This window comes from Crocodylus siamensis, chromosome 1, assembly GCF_052110815.1.
Source record: "Crocodylus siamensis isolate JL-2025a chromosome 1, ASM5211081v1, whole genome shotgun sequence".
Lineage (NCBI taxonomy): Eukaryota > Metazoa > Chordata > Crocodylia > Crocodylidae > Crocodylus > Crocodylus siamensis.
Genome location: NC_143395.1, coordinates 117,049,457 through 117,071,018, shown reverse-complemented (window position 1 = coordinate 117,071,018; position 21,562 = coordinate 117,049,457). Strand labels below are relative to the sequence as shown.

The 21,562-nt window shown below is 43.6% G+C and overlaps 1 protein-coding gene and 1 non-coding gene across 2 annotated transcripts in view; both read right to left on the bottom strand.

Moving 5' to 3' along the window:
* Positions 1 to 21,562, bottom strand: part of UST (uronyl 2-sulfotransferase) — a 301,480-nt gene that overhangs the window by 41,528 nt on the left and 238,390 nt on the right. The gene's annotated exons all lie outside the window — the stretch shown is intronic.
* LOC149873238 (U4 spliceosomal RNA) lies at positions 4,559 to 4,694 on the bottom strand. The gene has a single exon (XR_016440081.1). It is a non-coding gene; the product is annotated as a U4 spliceosomal RNA (small nuclear RNA).

Genomic DNA, 21,562 nt, shown 5'->3' with positions numbered 1-21,562 from the left:
CACTCAATTTACTGTTGGCTGCAACTGTAACTACAAATCCCAGAAGCACCCCAGAGGAAGTGATGAGCAACCCTGCAGAGTCCTGCTACTTCAATTCTGGACTGCAAATCCCAGAGACCTCAGGGGCAGCAGGAAGAGGAAGTGAACACACAGCCAGAGAGCCCTGCTGTAGCGTCCCCAGTTTCTGGCCTGAGCCACTACAGGCATGTGGCTGCATTTCCTGAATTAAAGGTAAATGTCTATTCTCTTCTGTTTCAATTTAATCTGTGCAGTTTAGACTAACCTGCAAAGACTGAATTGATTCAGCCTCAGGCTTTTTGACTATCTGGACCTAGCCTTCATGAACAGTCTTAATACAAAACTGCCTTTCCTCTTCCTGGTTCTCCAGCTGCCCAACTCTCTAAGCAGATCCTCCAACAGCTGTGGCTTTTGTTATCCACCCATATGGCTTCTGCTATTCTTACTGAAGAAAAGAGCTTTTGTCCCTTCTTTATATCTTTTGCTCTACGTAGAAACTTGTGCTACTTGTTCTTGCGGCATTATTTGCTTTGCAAGGAGTTAAGTTACATTTTATGCTGATGGAAATATTTTAGCCACAAAAGACAATAAACCAAAAAAGCCACCCTCTGTTGAAAATGTGTTTTTTTTTAAACCCCCAACAAACCTAACAACAAATATGCTTCAGGAATGACTAATTGACCCCCAAAATCCATTCTCATATGTTTTTATAGGCTAATGTACAGAAGAAGCTAAGAGAATATTAACAAAATGTGACACCACATTTCAATCCTGCTCTTGCAAACACTTCTACACAAGCAATTCTATATCTCTGAAAAGTCCTACTAAACTCTTCTGCTGCTTTTCAGTTCACCTTTTAAATGGTCTTTTACCAGGTTAGTCAATCTCCATAAATACCACAAAGAAGCTCCCCAATGCCTCTGGGTAACACAAAGAACATGTGTACTGGGCATTAAGGTATTGACCTAAGGGGACTGTGGAACTTTTGTATTGTTACTGATGAACATAAAAATCTGAACACTTAAAAGGTGAACCAGGAAGCATCAGAGAAAACTGAATTAAATCCTGTTGAGGATCTTAGGGTGGAAGACAAATATTTGTCTCAGAATATTCCTTCGAGTTTGTTAATGAGCTTGCTTTGGCTCTTTCCTTTTGTTCAATTACTACAAAGTTTCAAGACTGTGGGACTGTGATTTAACATGAACACCTACACCAGCCATCCAATAATCCCCCATTCTGTGTTGTGACAAAAAAGGACTCTCTTCCTCAAGCAATTACCAGTTTAATATAAGCACACCAAAGTCAACAGGAGCTCTGTAACAAGGAACCCCTCGCACTACTATTAAGAAGGCCTGAGAGGGTAGGAAACACAGATCCATGAAGAGCAACAAGGAGTAGCACCCCAGGTGGACTGAGTCAAGGACTAAAAAGGCCAGGCAGCTAAGGAGGAGCTATGCATGATACCTGGGTGTAGAAGATCCAGTTGTATGGCTGGAAGGAGGCTGGGCTTTGGGATATAAGCCCAGTCTCTGACCATGAGAGGGGCAGCCCCTGCATGCAGCAGGGAGAAGAGCTCCTAGGGGTGAGGGGCTGCTGGAGACAGTCAAACAGGCACCCAAGCCACCTTGGGGAGATGGGGTGAGATTGAGCTAGGGCCTGTGGGTAACATTTACCTTAAGGAGAGAGACTATTTGTTTTGTGAAGCAGCTAGCTTGTGTTTTGTTCTGTTTTGAACTTGAGACCAGAGGACTGGATTGTGGTTACAGGGGAAGAGAAGCCATGAGCAGGGGTGCCTGGGTGGCACTCTTCTGCTATAAGGGCCAGAAGCCAGCCCAAGCCAGAGAGGCTGAGGCTGGCATACTGCGACTGGAACTCCAGAAGGGTTCACCACCAAGGTGGAGCTGATACCTATGAGCTGAAGTGTTAAATAGTGGACCAAGTTTAAAGATGAGGCCAGAGAAAAAGGGGGCCAACTCTACAACAGCCAAAGCCCTGACAGGTGCTCAGAAGCCTGCAGGAGCACTCCCTTAGAGGGGAAGCACTCGAGGGAGAGCACAGGACCCAGGTGATGGGCTGGCCTGGTCAGGCATGCAAGACGACCAAAAGGCAAGATGACCAGGGGACACCTACCCCAACAACAAGCAAAACAATAACGAAGTTGTGGCAGGCAATATAACACCAAAGGCATGGTTGGGCCAGCTGTCTCCTGGCCTTACCTCAGCTGGAGGTGATATGGGTTGGGAGTGATCTGAAAGGTGGGCCAGACCACAGAGGAAGGTCCAGGTGCTAGGGTGGCAGCCTTTCCCCAGTGCCCCCCAAAGAAATTACACACACGCACAAGCTTAAAATTTAAGCTTGTTGTTAATTTTTTTGCTGGGAAAGGGCCAAAACACTGTGCACATTATGTGATTGTGCCTTTATCACCCAGTACTGCTAACCCCTCCTGTATTATAAAATTTCCCCCTCCCATGGGGCTCCATGGATTCCTATGCAGCTGCTTTCAGGCTCCTGGCTGCCTGTCACAGGCTCTGGGCAGGCCTATGCCGCTGCCATGAAGCCCAGGCTACTCGCAACAGGTGGTAGGGAGGTTGCAAGTAGCTGCACCAGGGGTCTCTTGAGCCCTGGCCTGGCTCGTTGCCAGCAGCAGGTGCATGCGCACCCCATAGCAGATGGCAGGGAAGAAGCCAGAACTGCATCGCCACAAAGAGGATTGGGCCCCTGGGCATTAAGTTTACAAAAGACCTAATCAGGTCACATGAGCAACCTAGGCATTTCTATTAGAGAAAGGCAGGAACCTCCATCAGTCTAAACATACATCAAGGTTAGTTTTGAGCACCTGATTATTATTACAGATAATATTTTTTAAAATGTGAGAGCTTGTATTTCTTGGCTTTGGTTAAATCTTTAGAATACATATAAAAGCAACAATTTACATGCTCCAGATACTTATACTTTTTGTTTTCAAATGGAAAAATAAATGCCTAAATCTATTAAATTCACATGTGAGAATACTACAGCTAGTGTCATAACTGAAGGTGACCAAAGATCTATATACTACATAGAGGAACGAGTTGGCAGCGATCTTATTTATAAAATTCATCCAAGGTCTTTGACATCATTGGCTGTTAGCCTATTAATTCAGAGACTATCTGGGCTCTGACTGTGGGAAGGACAGGGAAAGTTGGTGATTGAGATGAGAAGAGGAAAAACAGAAGATGGAGCAGGAAAAAAGAGGCACAGACACTACAGGAGGAAAGGAGAAACTAAAAAGAGAAATGAAAGTGAAAAATCAAGAGATTTAATTCAAAGGAGATAAAAGACAAAATCTAAAAGGAAAATAGCAGTCTGAAAAAAGAATACAATGAAAATGTAAGGGATGAGAAAAATACTATATACTAAAAGAAAATTTGGAAAGAAAGGAAAACATGCTATTGGAAAAATCATTCAAGAGAGTGAAGAAATGTCAGTAGGACAGTGAATTTAACAGATGATGTGCAGACAGCAAAAGCGATATAAAAAGTACTCAAAAACAGGACAGCAAAAAGTAAACTGAGAAGATGACAGAGTGTTTTTATTCCAAAGTTTGTAATATCTGCTATATGTGAGGGCTGCCCAAATCTAACATTACTCTGAGATTACAAAGTAATTTTAATTGTTTTTGGGTCTTAAGGATATGCAACTACAATTAACATCTCAGTGATGGTGACAAAATTAAAAGTTCAAAACATTTTGAAAAAATATATTCTTCTTCTATAGAAAGTTACACATATGGATATAAGTGTATATATATAATTGCACACACATGTGCATATGGACACCCCTGTCTAGAAAACAGCTTTTGGTACAAATTCTTTCTGACCTAGGGAAAAACTGATATTTTTATTTTGAAAAATCTATAGATATAATGAATTAATGAAAGCCTGGCTAAGACCAACAGCCAATGTATTACAATGTAATGCTACTGCTTTCAAATTATGGGTCTGATATTTGTTAATGTATATTTACCCAGAAAAGCAGAACAGACCCCAGGCAGAAACAGCACCAGCAGCTTCTGTATACTCAAAGGTATACACCTTGTACTGATCCTATGGACAAAGACACATTGCTCCTAAAAATTACCCCACTGCAGGACTTCACTGGGCACAATGAAATAAGTGAAGTCATTCTACAAAGGGAGGCAGATACTAAAGATACAAAAAAGTATGTATTATTGATCCAGCAGGTGACAGGGCCAGGGTTTCAAATTGTAAACTTATTAATCAGTCAACTCTAATAGAGGGAAGCCAGACTAGATTAACTGATGGAGTATGGAGAGAAAAAATTTTGATTGGGAAGAGAGAGTTTATGCATGTATGCATCTGCACAGAACTGTTATAAAGAGAAGGGATGGAGAGTCTTCAAGGAACAGGTAATTGTTATCATCTGGGCCAGCCTGAAGCCTGGTTTTGTCATTATCTTGCTCATTTTAACCAGTGACCTTCTTGGGATTCCCAGCCCCCAACTTCCCTCCCACTCAGCTGCCAGATTCCCTCCTCTCTTTTCTCCTTGTGAGAAAAACAAGTACTGACCCTGTTCTCACTCCAAAGTCCAGTGTCATGAGTTGAATGGTTTTCAATTAGCAATAATTGTACCTTGGATTAACCTCAGTGGCTACGATACTGCCACTGAATAAAGGCTAAGGACCCTAAAGGGAAGAGGTTACCTCAGTCTGAGACTCTTGGGGACAGAGACTGCCAAAAAGACCAAGAGAACAACAGAGTATAATACCAACCCCGGAGAATGTCACAATAAATGGATGGGGAGGAAATACAAATAGTACATTCAATTTTGGCCTTTGATTTGTGCGTTGGAAAAAGGAGAACAATTTGAGACACTGCCCCTCAGGGACACTCCTATTTCCTCCGAAGTGTCTAGGTAAATTCTTTCTTCTTCTCCATCACTAACCTCTCATTACCCCCTGAGAGCACACCACTTCAGCAGTTTACATTCCCTAGAAATCCCCTACAGCAGTGTGGAAAGAGACACCCCATGTCAGAGGGCATTACAACCCGTCTCCCACTCCCAATTCAAAAGTCATTTAGAGTTGCACATTCCCTGCTGAAGTCAAATAGCATGGAGTTGCATAAAAAAATCTGCTATGTTTTCCTTTCTGAGTCAGCCAACTGAGGTGCCTCAAAAGTATCAGCTATACCTTCATTCCAGTCTGCATGCTTGGGTAAAGTGCAGACATCTGAATTGGGGCTCAAAATGGCTGCCTGATTTAAACTTGGCTCATCCCAGTGCCAACCTTACGCTTACAAACCTGGTCTCAGTGACTAGCAATCAGTCTAAACTTGTAACTGTACAGAAGTTCCAAACTGGTTTAAAAATTGCAGAACCTAGTTTAAGACAAATCTGGAGCTATGTAGTATCAAGCTTTTTAGATTTAGGTCAAACCAGTGCATGTAACTTCTGTTCACTTCCCCTGTGCAGTCCTGGGGCTGGGAAAACCCAGACACTGGCCCCAGCCCCGGAGCTGCTCTTTTCACCCCTCCGCCCCTGCACTGGGTTATTTTTGCCCCCACCAGCTCCTTGCTCCCCACCCCTGTGACTAGCCAGCCCTCTCAACCTCCATCCAACAACCTGCTCTGAGAGCAGCCACTTTTATGAGCATTCACCACTGCCAGAGCTGAGAAAGTAAATTGTGGTGCGGGGAGGAATGGGAGGGAGGGGGTGTAGGTTTGCCGGAGTAGAGGGACTCTACAACCCACCTGTGGGTCATGCTGCCCCTCCTTCACCCATGGGTTTGTGCCTGCCCCCCACCCCTCATGGGTTGCACCTCCCCTCAACCCTCAGGGGACCCCTGAGTCCCTCACTAGCCTCCCCACCCTGACCTACCTGATATCAGGCAGCCATTCTGAATCACTTTAACCTCTCCTTATACCCCCAAATGTCTGCACTTAGCCTTGATGTCTTAACAAAACATAACCCCCTCAAGCCATATACCTTCTTGCACGTGCATTCTGTTTTAATATTTTCTTCTGGCATGGCTTCATGCTCAGTCATTTTTCCCCAGCCTACATAACAAAAATGTTTTCTGGGAGAGCCCAGGAGAACCCAAGAGACCAAACATCAAGACTCATATGGAATTTATTTAAAGTGGGGAGAGTGTGGGAAGAACCCGTAAAGCTGAGTGGTTCTGCTATTTGGAATTGCTTTTATATATTGTGTGTACATAGCAAGCTGGAATTTCAGAGCTGGCTTTTGTTTGCATTCATCAGGAAACATTTGTTATATGAGCCGCTGCCACTGCTACCAAAACAGCTGCTGCTAGAAGAATCAGAGACCATCTCAATCATTTCTTTTTTCTCTGGAAAGTCTAACTAACGAATGAAGCTCAGTGTTTTAGAGCAAAATTAACATCGTTTGGCCTTGCTGCCGTGCTGGCGGTCCTCAAGATAGCTGAAAAATACATTTTGGAAAGCCTATGCAAATTAGAGCAGCAGCAGCAGACACATACCAAAGCTCACAAAATGCATACAAGCGAGGGAAAATAGGAGCTTCAGGTAGCATATACATTGTGTTTGGCAGTTGAATTAGTACCTGGAATGTGAACTGTTCTTTCTTGTGCTGTTTTCCTGTTTAGCCTTCTATCTGATTTTGTTTTGAATAGTATAGCTAAGTAACTGAAATGCAGGGAAACTCTTTTAGGCCACATCCCACAAGTCCCTTGTAGTCTGCAAAATTGAAGGCCATATCCTGCTCTGATCTACAGTGAATTCCCTACTGCAAGAAGGCTGCTTACAGGGAACTTACAGGGTGGGCTAGAGCAGTGATTCTCAACCAGGGTGTCATGGCATCCTGGGGTGCCTTGAAATCCTTCCAAGGGTTCTGCAGGGTCCCACACAACGCTAGTACTGTTAGGGTATTTATACACATGCTTTCTGTCCCCTGACATGCCGAAGATCTGCCGCTTCGGAGCAGTCACTATTGGCTCTGCTCCACACGCGAGCTGAGGCGAAATGCGCCGCGCCATGTGTAGTTGTATAAGCGGCAAAGTGAAAATCAGTGCACAGAAAATGGAGGCAGTGCACTTTTGAACTGAAGCACCTCCAATGTGTTTTATTTCAAAAACATGCCACCACCATTTTCTCAGCGCTGATGTGTATTTCACCTTTTATACAACTGCAAACGTTGCAGTGACGGAAGCTTTTCAAAGCGCCCAGTGCTGTGGTGCTTACATTTGTAAAAATGCCCTTTGATTTCAAACATGGACCCATAGTGTCAAAACCATTCTGACCTGTTGTGATCTTTCCGAGTTCCTTGCAACAGAACCATTTCCCTATTATTTTTCTGTAGTAAAAAAAAAGTGCATACTAAAAACTGGCATTTTTTAAAGGCTGCATTGAGTCTAAAAAAAGGTGAGAACCACTAGGCTAGAGTAACCCAGCAGACAGCTACTTCTCTTGATGTCCTTGTGCATCTATCCATGGGGTTAAAAGACTTGATACTCCTAGCTGATTGTACTCTTTTGTGCAGAAGATGCATTTTCCCGAGATGTGCAGAGCTCCACAGTGATGTTGGGCGTATGGTGCTTTTATTGTTTTCTACAACAAGAAACACTTTCAAAAGCTCTTCAATGATTTAGGCCCTGATTTTCAAAGGGACCTAATTCCTATGAATTTCATTTGCAATTAAACAGCTGTGAAGATCTGAATCTTAGGAACCCAAGTCCCATTTTTGAGCACTTAACAATCCTTGTCTCTCTGACTTCTATTTTTAATGGGAATTGCATACCAATTTGAAATAAAATCACACCCTAAACTTCTCAAAGCATAAATCTATCTGCAAGTACAAAGGAAACAGTAAAGCTATGTTAAATCTCTTCATGCTTTCTTTCAACATCCATATTGGAATGTATTGTACTTCCCTTAATCTGAAAGGTGCATGATAAAACCCTATCCATATCATAAATATTAAACAAGACAGAAGCTGAACTGCACTATTCACATGAAAACTCAGTTCTAAGTTCCTAAACCATCCTAAACTGGGCAGCCACACTGCACAGAAATTAAATGTAAAGTTATCTGATGAAAGAATTTATTTTCTGTGAAATCTTTTAATGGTTCCTAATACACGTACAGGGACCAGGCATAATTCTGGAGTACCAGAGACATCCATTTAACTGGTATCCTGTATTAGTACTTTAATTTGTGGGACTTATAATCAGTGTGCAAAAATATATATATTGCAGACCTCCTGGAAGAGGGAAAGAAACAGGGATTCTTATCTGACTAGTGACTGTGATTGTGGCATTGTGAGACTTTTCATTTACCATATACCTGTCTTTCACATCAAATTGGCTAAATTTTACATGTAAAAGGATGTTTTATTCATTCCCCCTGCCATATTCCCCCCACTCAATGGCTGGCCCCACAAACTCATCCAAACTGCTGAAAGCCAACCCAGGCTCTTAATGAGTTATGGATCATTACTAGTAATAAAAAGTCCAAAGGCCAATTTCTGCTCTCAGGTTCATTTTTACAATTCTACCAAAGACAGTAAGGTTGCTCAGGTGTAGCTAAGGGTATTTGCCCAACCACGTGGAACTTAGTTAAAAGTTCTCTTTTTTGTATGTTATCTGAATGGAGAGCAAGCTTGTCAACGGTCCAGTTCTCATAGGAGTGAGCAATACAATTCTTCTTTCTATTCAAATGATAATTTTGAAAGATACATATTGTGATAGATGGTTTGACCTACTTGACATGTTAGTGATTAAATTAACATTACAAACTCTATCCATTGTAGCAAAGTCGGGGCAGGGAGGGGGGAGAAGGGATTTGTTCATATAATTTATAGGTAAAGACCTACCTAATTCATGGTTGCTGCCTCTGGAATTTGTGGTCCCAGCATGACATCAGGCGCCATTTTCATGGCAGAGCGCAGCAGCTCCCCCCCAACACACACTCCTTGGATTGGCTGAGAGGCCCCAGAAGTCCCTCCCCTCTCTGGAGATTGATAGATGGCCATTTGTCAATCTCTGGGGGAGGGGCAGCACTTCTGGGGTCCCTCAGCCAGGGGGGCCCTCCTGTCCCTCCCTGGAGATTGACAGATGGCTGCCTGTCAATCTCTGGGGAGAGGCAGGACTTCTAGGCCCCCTCAGCTGGAGGTGTGGGGGGCGCACCATGGTTGGCCGCAAAAATCCCCCCCACCCCCATTTCCCTTTCCATGTTCAGGAGGCCAGGGCTTTCCACCTGTGTTTGCAGCTTCCTTCAGAATTTCTCCTTGTGGGGGTAAAGAGGGAGTACTCACAGATGACATTTTCTATCCAATGGCACTGGGACAGCACTTGCAAAAGGCACCTCCTGTCACCAAAACCCCACGTCCACAGGCTTGATCTGGCCTGTGGACCATAGGTTGCCAACTTCTGCTGTACATTAATGCATCACTTCCCTGGATGCTACAGCTTTTGCCGCACTGCTAACTTATAAGCTATGCTGGTATAATGCATACAGGCAATGTTCAAGAGAGGTGTCAAAGAATTTAGAATTATTTTCAAATTTAAAGTGGCACCATTAGTATGAGGCCTCATTATTTCTTGAGGCTCTGGTGCTCCTTAGTTGAGTACTACAGTTGCCTTCAAGATACCATCACTGAGCTCCTGAAATGATCCCCAAGCACAAAAGAAAATACATGAATTCTTGTCTGATACAGAAGGTGGAAAGTTTGAGTTGGCTGATCCCTTGTGGACCTAAGCCACAAATACATTTTATTTTTACTGCGCCAAAGTATGAAATTACATCCATTTGGGTTTAGGCCAAAACCAGACAGCCCATCAATAGTTTGGATGAAAAGAAATCAAAAACAATGCAAGGATCATGAGGATGTGAAACACAAGATCTGGAGCTTGAAGTCTTTCACAACAGAGCTAAAATATGGAAGAGACGCTGTACAAGGTCTCAGTTTTCATGATGCAACATGGTGCAACTGTATTCTACAGTTAATTCACTGAGTGAACTTCATTCATTCATAACAGAATGGCTGAGGTTAGAGCATGCAAAGAAAGTGTCTGACCTCTTCAACAAAGAACCTGCTGATTGATGTGAAAAGGGAGAGGGGAGCAAAGCCATACTTGCATAAGTGTGGTTCCAAATACTAATCAGATAACGTATGGGCAAGATATCCAGAGGGATTCATAAACAACCATATTCCCAAGCAGTCGAGAACAAAGTGCAATTGAAGTATAAGTCAGTCGAAGGAAGATGGCGCCAGAGAAACAAAGCAGCACATGTCCAGTTTAGCCACAAGAGAGGCTTCAGAAGTAACTCTATAATAAGCACAACTGGTGTGCCAAGAAACTGGATGCCACCACTGAAAGAAATCATTTTACAGCTTAGTGTCCAGGCCAGGGGTATTAAAGCAAAGTATAGTGTAGTGAAGGAAGAAAAGTACTCTAATTCTATGAAAAATAAATGTTTGTAATGCATCTTATGTTTTATGTGGAATCAGGTAGGGGTTTCACACTTACCACATGAGCTTATTCCTTCAAGATTTTTTGTGTACTAAGTTGTACCTGTGATGGTCCAGGAATTATGCAAGAAGCAGAGATTTAGCAAAGATTTTTGTCTGTAATATCTTTAACTGATAGACAAACTTCTGAGTGGGAAGCATTCTTCATCAGGTCTCAGCAGATGTTGCAGCAGTGATGGTCCAGGCCATTATAGTGACAACAACGCCTGAGACTTGATGAAGAATCCTTCCCATTCAAAAGCCTGTCTTAATTTACCTCAATTATACAGTTAGTCTATTAAAAGATATCAACCACTACTCCTTGCCTCTACTATGGAGCAGACACAGGCTGGGATTTTCAAAGCAAGCTTAAAGAATTAGGCATTCACTTCCAGTTGAGACTCAGTGGGGTCTAAGGTCCCAGTAACCTTACGTTCCACTGAAAATCCCAGCCCACATGTGACGTAAAAGTTTTGAGGGCTGGGGAGGTTTGGGTACTAAGGTGCATGGCTGACAGCTCAGAGGTTGCAAGTTTGAAGACACAGCAGAAGCACTCACAGTGCTGTCTGTTAGATTCCAGCAAATATGTGAATTCTGCTAAATACCTTGTCACAAGAACACAAGAAAGGAAAGGAATAGAAGTTTTAAATCTCCATTTGTAGTAGACAGGCAAGCTTGAGTACTTCCAGTGGAACTAGCAAAGTACATTTGCAGTAATGAGAATTTGAGAGCTGGCAAGTTTTTTGAAAGGGTGGGACAACATGTAAATTGCTCTTGAGTCAAATTTTAGTTTGGTCATCACCATTTCTGACTCATTTCAAAAGATTATTTTCAGCATATCAATCACAGTATGCATTCCAGTGCAGGGATACCTGCTTTGGAAAGGTTTCAGTTATTCTTAGGTGCCCCAATCTTCTGGAGAACTTGCTGGTGTAGGACCACTGCGAAGAAGCCAGCGCAGTCTCTAGAATGAATCCGACTCAGAGCAGAGAATCTTTTGCGTTCACATTACAAAGCAAAGATTCCAAACCGAGGCCCTTAAGTGCTCATTTTTAAAAATCCTTCCAGGAGTTCATGTCCAAGATTTCATCTGTTTTTCCACAGGTCCTTTCTGTGGAATTTGAAATAATGCATAATCAATGGAAATTTTCATTACAAATTGACCCAAGCTGGAACAACCGGGCCCAAAGTTTCAAGGATCTTAGATGCAAAGCTCCAGTTTGGATGCGTTTCTCAAAATCTTATTTTCACAGTTGATGACCTAAGACAATAAATTCAGCAGCTTTTGACATGACTTTTGCCTTTACTTAGACCTTTTTGGCATGTAGATTGGGAAACTGAGAGGGGTCATTGCACAAACAGTGGTTTCTCTTTCCTTGGGGACCCTATCTCCCTAATCTCTGTCTTTTGCTCTCACCCACCCACACACAGAACTATGAATTTGTCTTAGAATAAAATATTACATACTGTACTCAGAACTTACACTTGTTTTAGCAGGCACCATTATTTTAGCCATGCCTTCTAAAATAAGCCAGCAGCTTTAGTCAGTGTGGCTATTAGCATTCTTTTAGGTAATTTTGAAAGCTTACAGACTCAGGAGAGGGAGGGAAGGGGGAATTCCTTCAGTTTTCCTATTCTTATTTTCTATTCACTGGACAGGATGAAGAGTGTAAATGGAACCACAAGCCAAATGTGAATCTACATTTGCTACTGCAAGTTATAATCTCTAAGTTTTCCTGAAAGACTGGAAATGTAGGGAGATTGCACCACCATCTGGACAAATCCTATTAGTTCATGAATACAAATTACTCAGCTCCATGCACTATGAAAGAGGGGGGTTAATATATGAAATGTTCACTGGGCTAACAGTTTGGGGAAATAAAAGGGAATTGTTAGTCAAGAATCACTGCTTCTGCTTTGGGCCACTCTTTTCTTGCATCACTCATCTCAATTTGTTTTGCAGCTGGCAGCTGTACTGGTGCACATCCTCTCAAGGGACAAAATAGGTGACTACAGAGTCTTTTCCCCCACCTTTCCCCTTTTCCTTTCTTGGAACTGCTTTCAAAAAGTCCCCCAGAAGAAACTAGCAGTGCTGTGACCCATCAACCCAGAGCCACTGATAGTTTTCTCAACAAGAGTGCCGTGAGATCCTTTGGGTACTGCAGGAAGTGTGAGAAGATACATAGGTAAGGGCAGGCTCCAGGTGTAAGGAGATAAGCAGATAAGGACAATCTCAAGTTCTTCCTGCCTGGTTGCTCCCCTGCTCAGCCCCTCTGAAAGAAGGTAAGCACTAATAAATTAGTTGCCAGTCAATTTCACAGAAGTTACTGAGAGGCACCTTGCATCTAAAAAGGCAGAGGATCACTGGTTTATGTCATTCTTGCATGGGAACTGGTGCCTCTGTAGCCAGATCTGCCTTGCTCTACTGCCCAGAGAGTAAGAGATGGGCAAAAAAGGGAAGTGGGTTTCATTACACTTCTCTCCTTGTTGTACATGACAGATGTCTGAACCTCCCTGCTCTACACCAAGAGTTTTATCATAGTTTCATAGTTTCTAGGGTCGGAAGGGACCTGAGCAGATCATCTAGTCCGACCCCTGCCATGGCAGGAAAGAATACTGGGGTCAAACGACCCCAGCAAGATGTGCATCTAACCTCCTCGTAAAAACCCCCAGTTGGTTCCAGACCCTAGCCGCCCTGACCGTGAAGTAGCGCCTCCTGATATCGAACCTAAACCTACCCTCTGCCAGCTTGTGACTGTTATTCTTGGTCACTCCTGGCAGTGCTCAGGGGAACAGTGACTCCCCCAATGCCTGCTGATCCCCCCCGGACTAGTTTATAACAGGCCACAAGATCCCCCCTCAGCCTTCTCTTCTGGAGTCTGAACAGGTGCAGGTCCTGTAGCCTCTCCTCATAGGGCCTGCCCTGCTGCCCCCTGATCATGCGAGTGGCCCTCCTCTGGACCCTCTCCATGCTGTCGACATCCCTCTTGAAGTGCGGCGCCCAGAACTGGACACAGTACTCCAACTGCAGCCTGACCAGTGCCGCATAGAGGGGGAGGATCACCTCCTTGGACCTGCTCGAGATGCATCTGTGGATGCATGACAAGGTGCAGTTGGCCTTCCTAACTGCCTCCCCACACTGCCGGCCCATGTTATGATCATCATAACATGATATGATATGTTATATATCATAACATAATCATGATATAATCCACCTTGAAGGCAATAGGAAGCAGGAAAGTACTCTGTCCTTCCCTCTGTGGTAAAATCATCATTATAACTGTCATAGCCCCAATCCTGCCATCAGCATGAGAGAACACTTTCCAAAGAAAACACACCTAATATTCATCTCCTCCCTCCCCCTCTCCTATATCAATGAAGGAAGAAGTCCCAACTTCTTCATCACTTGTCCCAGGATCTATAATGAAGACAAATACAGGCAGTCCTCGAGTTCTAATGTTTTGCACTTACAACGTTTATAAATTGACACACTGTTTCAACTTTCTGACGTCAGTTTTGACTTTACAGCGCTTGATCTGATGCAACACCATTCCAGCGAGCAAGTTTACTGTGTCACCCATCTCCCTGGAGAACATCTGTCCAAACTTCCTTGGACACTTTCTTTACGAAAGCAGATAAGACTCCAGAAAAACCTGCAGCCAAGACTCCTGAGAAGACTCCAGCCAAGAACCCTTCAAAAAGTCCAACCAAGAGCCTTTCAAAAAGTCCAGCAAAGTCATCTCAAAGAAGTCCTTACAAATCCATCATTGTTGTTTACAATATAAATACATTGATGTAGCTATATTACTCATCTATAATTGATTGAGTACAAAATTCTGGGTTATTTTTGGTGAAAATAGGGTATCGGGCCTTGGTTCAGGAACCAATCCCCCACTTATAACATTGTTTCCTATAGGAAAATCTGTTCCAAGTTACAACGTTTTGACTTGAGACATGGTTTTAAGGAACCAATTGTGTTGTAAATCTGAGGACTGCTTGTATCAACATTGCCCTCCACATTTCCTACTAGTCACACGACAGAAGTTAAGTCACAGATAAGGTTAAAAGCCCTATTGTTTCCAGTGTAAAGTGAAAGTAGATTAAAGAGAAAAACATGTTTTAATTATCTGGAAAGTTATTAGTAAGTGACGTAGAAACATCCATCTTGAATAGGATTTTTAAGCATTGACAGTGTTCCTTTAAGGAACCCTTTCTGGAGGGCCAGTCTCATTTGCAAGCTGCTTGCCCTGTATTTTCCAAGAACACATCTGACTTTTTACACTTTCCTGTCTCAGTAAATTTTGTTCCAGTTGACAGCATGAGTAATTTCATTACACACAGTAAAGTTAACTGTTTGAAAAGTCTAACTCAATTTTCTTCCTCCATATTAAGACCTATACATTCCTATAGCTATGACTAACTTCCAAAAAACAGAAAAAAAAGTCCTGGTATTGAGGAAAAATATTTTTATGGTTTTTGGTGCCAAAGCCGACAAAGTTTATGAGCTCCTATGTAAAGGTGAGGGGGATTAGAGCTAGTTCTGAGGCAATAAAAACATTTTTATCACCTATTCTTATATATTAGATGCTATTAATTTTCAACTTTTCTGGCATGCAGTAAAAAGGCAGTAGAAAACCCTGTGCTTTTCTGTGCATTGTATATATTTTTTTCCTGTTTTTTAAAACCCCAAATCTGTCTATGTAAAAGAAACAGTGTAAACACTGTCTGCTTTCAAAGGCAGCTGGCCCTTAGCCAAAAGGCATGGAAGTAAGGGTCAAAGCCATTCACATAACCATCAGAGCTAATAGGATGCTGGCCACTGCTTTTCCTTTAGTTGTGCTACTAAAACTGTGGGAAAATCAGGAATAGCAAGAGTGCTTACATGTAAACATTCACAAATTCTCATTTCCACACAAATCTGAAGTACCCCAATCAAGGCTTTGGTATGGACCTGTATCTTCCTTAATAGGTAAATCAAAAAAAAAAAAGTTCAAAAAGTGAGCTAAGAGTGCCTGGTGAGCTCTGCACTATTTTTTTTTGTTCCTTACATATTCCCTGCACTTTTATTTTTTTCTATATCTGTCATTAAAGGTAGTTTTACTTAAAGGAAACAGGAGCTGGAGAGTGGGTTTGCTACATGATGGCTTTTCTTGGGTATCTGAGATGCAATAGTTCACTTTTGATAGATGATCTTTCCACTCACAAGCCTTTTCCCCCACTCATGAAAATGCTGTCCTATCAGCCACCACATACTCTCTTTCTCAGCATTCAAATAGAAAACTTATTTACTGCACAAGGTTGCTCTGGCAAATATCACATCTATGCAGGCTCCAAGATCTATCAATCCAAACTCCAGCCTTCACTTTGTTCCCTGGCCCCATAACACCCAGTGCCTGAAGAGACCATGAACCACATGCCAGACTTTGTAGCAACCCTCTCTGGTTGTGTCAAGAGTTGCAATGACTTACCTTCAGAGGAATTATGCCCAATGCTGCTCAGTCAGAAAACTGACATGTGCCTGTGCTAGGAATGACTAAAAAGGTGCAAATGGAAGGGAGGGTGGGATCCAGCAAAGTAGCCCCTCCTTCCCTCCCTTTCCTCAAAACACCACAGTTAAGGAAAAACAAAAAAAGCAAACACTGACAGTTACAAATACCTGTGAGCATTGTGCCGCTAAGTGGTGAACAGTTAAATGCTTAAGGGCTGGAGTCTGTGCATAGGTAAGAAGAGACCTTAGGCAAGAAAAAACTGGGTGAAATCTCTTCTGGTTAATATGGGCAAAAGTGACAGTCTACAGCATCCTATCTGATACCAACATTAGAAAAGTAAACTCTTGAAGGACAGAATAAGGGGAGAAACCCCAAACAAACTGGAAATATGTGGCTTTTAAAGCATTCCTCAGATGAAAACACATTGTGGTGAATGAAACTTAACCGCTACATAAAACACTAGCATTTCACTGAACGTTATTATAAAGATGTGTAAGACTTAAAATATTTGGCATGTGGATGAGCTCAAACTGACATTTTTATTTATGTGATGAAGAAACACATTTTCCTGATAGTCTCTGTTGCTAAAGTTTCCTGTGTTGCAGGCTTATTAATGTTTTTAGACCCCCTCAAATTAAAATGGAGCTGGCATACATTTCAAAATTGCAAGCGAGTTTAGTTAATCTAATTTACAGTTTCGAGTACAATATTGTTTGTGGATCACCATGATTGGGAAGTTTAATTATGTCTTGCCTTGTGCTCCCCCCCACTTTTTTTTTAAACTTTTTTCCCTTATTTGTATTAGCCTTTTCTTACCTAAATGACTTAGTTCTTAAGAAAAATATCGCTCGAATCACCAAGAAAAGCACCCATGACCACATTTCATTGCATTAATCTTTGCCATTTCAGATGGACAAATAATGAAATGTGTATGTTTAGCATATGGATTCGCTCAAACTGACATTTTTACTTGATAGAATAAACAGAAGACAAAACTCATCAGCTTAATAATGCTCCAACCTTCTTAATATTTTACTGTTTAACATGTATACCAGATGATTTTGGAAAGTAAGGAGTTTCTAGTGTTTGGTTCTTTGCCAGAAGAACTATATCCAAGACTAACAAATGTTTGTTTGATAAATTTCAGTAAATTTAATTATTAAAATACTCTCAGGAAACAAAGTTACTTACTCTCTGAGGAAAAGAGGAAGAAAGAGAAAAATTGATTAAAATGTGTATGACCCACAAAGGAAAATAAACAAGACAAGAAAACATGCAAGCCTCACGTCATTCCTGATTTCCACCAGCATCAACCCAGGGTGAGGGCCCTGGAGGGCAAGAAATTCACCTAGATGGAGGTGATACAAGATATCTATAACCCAGCACTGCCTGAAACTGTAGGAAGCTGGCCAGTCAGGTCAGGGCAGATCCAGACACAGAGGCTAGCAAAAGCAATTACACATAAATCAGTATAAGTGATTGGAAACCGGTTCATATCTGTAACATAACAGAAGTTCAGTGTATATAAACTGCTTTCAAAATAGCTGAAACCAATTAAAGATAAACCTGGATGAAGGTAAATTGGACTTAACTGATTAAGGTTAAATTAGTTTATTGAACTTCTGTCCCAGATCCCTTCCAGATTCAAGTTAATTCCTAGCCCCCCAGCATCCCAGGATGCTTTGCACTTCCCCAGAAACCCCCTTGAGGATAGGCAGGCTAGCCTTGGCCCAAGTTCTCTGCTCCAGCTTAGCAGGGAGATGTGCTTTAGTGCACGCCCCCCACCACTGGGCCACTGCAGGCATGTGGCTGCATTTCTGGAATCAAAAGTGAATGTCTGTTTACTTGCATATTATAGTTCAATCTCTGCAGCTTAGACTAGCCTACAAAGATTGAATCGATTCAGCCTCGGGCTTTTTGATTGTTTGTACTTACCACAAAAGACTAACCAGGGCTCCCAAGAGATGGACTGAAACCAGCAAGTCTCTGTCAGTACTTTAATTCTTCTCTCTTCAAATGTGATAAGACTAGGGGTGCATCACTAGAGATTTTGGGGGTCAATACTGATAGCCAATATTTAAAGAGGCATATCAGCTGATACCAATCCGATACAGCTGCCATCAGGTGGTAAGTCCGGTGTGGTGGAAAGGAGGGGAGAGGGAAGGGGCATGGGTGGGGCGCAGATCAAGGCCCCCCACAGTGAGGGAGGAGGCAGGGGCAGGTACTGCCCAGCTGGGGTGGGGGAACGTGGGACAGAGGCAGCTTGTGGGGTAGGGGCAGCTCCTGCTGCTGCTTGCACTCCAGGATGGTGGGGGGGCATGTGCCTCCAGATCTGCAAGGCGCGGGGTGGGCTACAGCTGCAGGGTGGAGCTGAAGCCAGCACTGCATGGCGCTTTTCTTGCCAGAGGCTGGGCTTGGAGTCAGAGTAGGCTCTGGCAATGCTGGGAGGCAGCTGCAGCCACCCCAAATTCCGCCACAGCTCCACTCCCAACCCCACGCTGCTGCCCCCTGCCTGATGCAGCCCTGGTTGAACATCCCTCCTCCACCCAAGTGCTGAGAAAAGCTGGGGCTGTGCTGGGTGGGTGGGCAGTGGAGCGGGGCTGGGAGCAGAGCTCCTGCAAAATTTGGGGTGGCTACAGCCTCCTCCCAGCACTTCTAGAGTCTGCTCCAACACCAAGCCCAGCCCCCAGCAAGAAAAGCCCCATGTAGCGCTGGATCCACCCCACAGCTGCAGCCTGCCCCACATGGCGCAGATCCAGGGACACATGTCCCCCCACCCCCGCCCTCCTCAATGCAAGCAATGGCACGAGCTTCCCCCACCCTGTGAGCTGTACTGCTGTCCTGCACCCCCCCCCCCATGGCTGGGCAGTACCTTCCCCTGCTCCCTCCCTCAGCATGGAGAGCCTCGATCCGCCCCCCCACACCCCTTCCCTCCCTGCTCCCCTTCCAACTTACCAGCTGAAGGCAGCTTTCCATACTCCCAGCTCTTCTCCATGCTGAGCTGTGACTGCACACAGAACAGGCATTTATTGGCCAAATGACTGGCTCCATTGGGCTGATATCTGATATACACAATTTTTATATTGGTACCAAACCAATATCAGACCGATGTATCAGTGCAGCTCTAGCTAAGACTGCAGTCTTCTCAAGAGTCACATGTGCTGTCTGGTGCAGGGGAATGTCTATGGCAGTCTCCTGCTCCCAGAGCCAGACTGACTGCTCTGGCTCATGCCTTAGATCAGAGGTTGGCAACATTTTTGGTCAGTGCCAAAAACACCTACAACCTTAACTTGTGAGTTGGCATGCCAGGGCAGACAGTGAGGAAGTCATGAGGGACCTGATCTTTGTTGTGGCAGTGCATCCCTGGCCCCTTCCTGCCATCTGCCCCAAGGCACATGTGCCTGGCAAAATGCCTTTGCATGCCATGCTCTGGCACATGTGCCGGAGGTTGCCTACCCCTGCCCTAGGCTCGTGTGGCTTGAAGCCACACCTCATTTTGGTCATGTGATGCCCTGAGCTCTGGGCAGAGCTTTCCCTGTCATTCAAGGACCAGCCTGCCTTTCTGCAGCCACATCCAGCTGAGTCTGCTGCATCTTCTCAAAGAAGCAGGAGCCTCACGGCCTCCTCCTACAGTTCACTCTTCTCCCTTTCTCTTACTCCCCAGGTAACAGGGTTTGGGTCCCCTGTTACACTCGTATTCAGTTCAAGCTAATATACTATGTGATGCACTGAGCAATGGAGACAAGCCAGAATAACGAAGCCCAGCTGTGATGGGCTGGATGCATAGCTTGGACGGATGATGGGTGAATAACCAAGCTGCTCTGCTACAGTGAACTGGAGTGAAAAAGAAATGTGAATGCATTTCAAGGCTAACTGGCCAACTCCTGTGAGCTTTTAATCATAAATAAGTAGCATCGACTATCTAGATGAGAATTACACACAAACAGCACACCATTAGGTAGGAGAAGTGAGCAAAGCAAAAACTGTATCAGCTGCAGGGGACCAGCAGATTGCGTGGTGCTGCAAAATTCGAGACAAAAAAAAGCTTATCATGTATAGGCCAGTACAGCTACTGTACTTGACTCAAACTGAACTATAGCACTGTCATTCTCACCTATGAGGGACTCACGAGGGTGCTATTCAGTTGACAAAGTTTTCCTAAAATTTATTTTTAATCTTCACTATGCAGTAAGCTGGCAAGGTGGAGCATCCACAGTGGCAAACCGGGTTAGTGTACTTATCAGTCAAGTGTGCAGATCTAATTTAAAATCCTTGCTCAAGTCACAGCTGGAGTCTTATCACAGCCAGTTATGGGCTTCTGGTCCCTTCACTGAGCTACTGTGCAATCTGGCATGATAATAATACCTCTGTTGTTTATGAGGTCTGGGAAAGGAACAGCAGAGGATGTTGTGGATCAGGAGTACTGGTCACTGAGGATAGATGTGGAAGATTTCTTACAACTGCAATTATTCTTAGCTCTAGTTGGTTTTATTAGCTCTTCATATTCATGAGTGTAAAATTTACTTATAAATTAAGAATAAGTACCACTGGAAATAAAACACTCAAGTATTCATGAGTAACGAAAGGAGAGAAAAGTGAGGCCACAGCTGGAGTACTGCTCAGGGGTGATCTGATAGCCACCTATAAGTTTATCGGGGTGACCACCAGGATCTGGAGGAACATTTGTTCACCAAAGTATCCCAAGGGATGATGAGGTAGAACGGTCATAAACTACTGCAAGACCGTTTCAGGCTGGACATAAGGAAGAATTTCTTTACTGTCCGAGCACCCAAGGTCTGGAACAGCCTGCCATCGGAGGTGGTTCAAGTACCTACATTGAATACCTTCAAAAGCAAATTGGATGCTTATCTTGCTGGGATCCTATGACCCCAGCTGACTCCCTGCCCTGTGGTCGGGGGGCTGGACTTGATCTTCCAGGATCCCTTCCAGCCCTAATGTCTATGAAATCTATGAAAGGGGGAAGGCTTTTAACAAGGAAACTGCTCCTTTTCTATTTTCAGCCTTAAGAAATAAGGTTGGAAGAATAAAATTAATGAATAACCCTGTAAAAAGAGATTAGTTCCCCAAAGCTCTTCCTAATACACACCACCATTTTCCAATTCCAATGTAGGCAAGATAGGTGAAATTCTACACAGAAAAACCTAAAGGAGATGAAATCATATCCCAGAATCTCCCCATGCATCAACTTCAGAGGTGGACCACAATTCTACTCATGAGTCAGGGGTTTGTAATACTGCTCTAGAACCGTGTAAAGATCAAGAATAGCTGGGGATATCTGCTCTCATTTGTGCTTATCACAGGGAGGTCCTTAAAAATAAGCAAGATCTTCTGGGCTGTTTGCCACTTTCCTAGTCCCCACTCCTTCCCCAAAGCTTCTTCTCTCTCAGCATTACTGTTCATTACTTCTTTAACCAAGGAAAGCTGGAGAAAGGACAACTTATGATGTAAGGAGCAATGAAGCAGTTTATAGATTCCCAGTGGGTAATTTCCCCACTGGCTAGGACGGTATTCTGGCTCCCTGACTCGATTCCTTGTGTTGGAGCCCC